The sequence below is a fragment of the Fringilla coelebs genome, assembly GCF_963513975.1.
Source record: "Fringilla coelebs genome assembly, contig: SCAFFOLD_30, whole genome shotgun sequence".
Taxonomy (NCBI): Eukaryota; Metazoa; Chordata; class Aves; order Passeriformes; family Fringillidae; genus Fringilla; species Fringilla coelebs.
In genome coordinates, this window is record NW_028167448.1 from 3,868,568 (window position 1) to 3,870,738 (window position 2,171).

The following is a 2,171-nucleotide window of genomic DNA, read 5'->3' on the forward strand; positions in this document are numbered from 1 at the left end:
TCCAGAGCAGTGCTGGGCAATTTCTCCTTTTCCCCCTCCTCTTCCTGCTGCCTTTGATCCCAGCTCAAGTGGGAGCTCCTGGCACTGAGTGTGCAGCACTCTCCAGGATGGAATATCTCTGGGACACTCAGGCATTTCCCTGGATGCTGCTGCTGTCCTGCAGACCCTGTTCCTGACAGGATCAGCTCTCTCCTGCAGCTCTGTGTTCCCACTGCCCCTTGGCACTGAGGCCAGGGCAGTGGTGCTGACAGGGTTGTGCAGGCACTGCCGTGAGCCATCTGTGCCCCTGGCTGCAAGGGGAGAGCCCAGCTCTCCTTGGGTAGGATGAGACAGGAGCAGGAATTTGGAGACCTGCCCTTGAGACTGGCTTTACCAGCTCTCCCCAGTGTCCAGTTTCTCCTCAGGGAGCCTCTGGGTGCCCCCCAGCCCCAAGAGGGGACAGCCCTGGGCACTGAGAGCAGGGCTGATGGACAGACTGTCTGCCCCACCCTGACCAAGGAATGATCTCTGTGCCTCACAGAACCCACCAGGTGTCTCTCAGACACAAGTGGAAATGCCAAGGATTTCTGCCCTAAAAATTCCACTGCCTGTGCTGGGGCAAGTAGAAGCAAACAACCAAAAGAACGTCCCCAGAGCTCTGCTCTGCAGTTGGGTGAATTGGGAATGACTGTGCTGAAAAGCTGTTTATTACACTGTGTGGATTTGATCCAACATCACTCCCAGTTGCTATTTATCTGTTTTTATAGATAAGAATTGAGTCCTCCAGAGCATCAGCAGAGCCCCTTGCTCCTTGCAACTTTCTGAGCCAGCCCTCACTAGAGTCCCTTAAATGGGCTATTAAAGGTTTCTGTGAGAGAAGTGAATTGGGGTGGGGGAGATTACATGAGGTCTGGAATACATTTTATTTTGCGACATCTAAAGTAATCTGGCACTGCCATTTCCTTCCCAGACAGGTGTTAATCCTCTATAAATAATCATACCCCAAGGCAGCAAATGTCCAACAGCAGCTCCATCAGCCACTTCCTCCTGCTGGCATTGGCAGACACGCGGCAGCTGCAGCTCCTGCACTTCTGCCTCTTGCTGGCCATCTCCCGCTGCCCTCCTGGGAAACAGCCTCATGATCACCGCTGTAGCCTGTGGCCAGCACCTGCACACCCCCATGTTTTTCTTCATGCTCAACCTGGCCCTCGCTGACCTGGGCTCCATCTGCACCACTGTCCCCAAAGCCATGCACAATTCCCTCTGGGACACCAGGACCATCTCCTACAAAGGATGTGCTGCTCAGGTTTTCTTCTATCTTTTCTTTATGGCAACAGAATTTTTCCTCCTGACCATCATGTGCTACGACCGCTACGTGTCCATCTGCAAACCCCTGCACTACGGGACCCTCCTGGGCAGCAGAGCTTGTGCCCACATGGCAGCAGCTGCCTGGGCCACTGGCTTTCTCCATGCTCTCATGCACACGGCCAATACATTTTCCCTGCCCCTGTGCCATGGCAATGCCCTGGGCCAGTTCTTCTGTGAAATCCCACACATTCTCAAGCTCTCCTGCTCACGCTCCATACTCTGGGAACTTGGGCTTATTGTGGTTAGTTCTTTTCTGTTGTTTGGCTGTTTTGTATTCATTGTTTTCTGCTACGTGCAGATCTTCAGGGCCGTGCTGAGGATCCCCTCTGAGCAGGGATGCTACAAAGCCTTTTCCACCTGCCTCCCTCATCTGGCTGTGGTCTCCCTGTTCCTCAGCATTTATATATTTGCCTACTTGAAGCCCCCCTCCATCTCCTCCCCATCCCTGGATCTGGCATTGTCCGTTCTGTACTCAGTGGTGCCTCCAGCTCTGAACCCCCTGATCTACAGCCTGAGGAACCAGGAGCTCAGGGATGGTATGAGAAAAATGATGACTGGATGCTTTTCAGAAGGAATAAAGTACCCCTTTTGTACAGCATAACATTCAGAATGGAACTCATTACAGACTCAGTCTACGTTTTCCTATATTGGTAGTGTGGCAGGTGGATATTTATGTTTTTCTTGTGATCATCTTGATCACAACATAATCTTAATATTCATCCCTCTTCTATTTAAGTGTATTCCTCTTGAATTTGACTCACAGTTTTTTAATATTGGGAACTGTGCTCTCTAGTTTTTTAAACAAAATAAAGGATCCTGCTTCA

General features: G+C 51.1%; 1 pseudogene across 1 annotated transcript; it reads left to right on the plus strand.

Moving 5' to 3' along the window:
* The first annotated feature begins 993 nt into the window (after positions 1-993).
* On the plus strand, positions 994-1,948 carry LOC311165837 (olfactory receptor 14C36-like; annotated as a pseudogene). Its single transcript has one exon. The product of its transcript is annotated as an olfactory receptor 14C36-like (transcript).
* Positions 1,949-2,171: the final 223 nt, after the last annotated feature.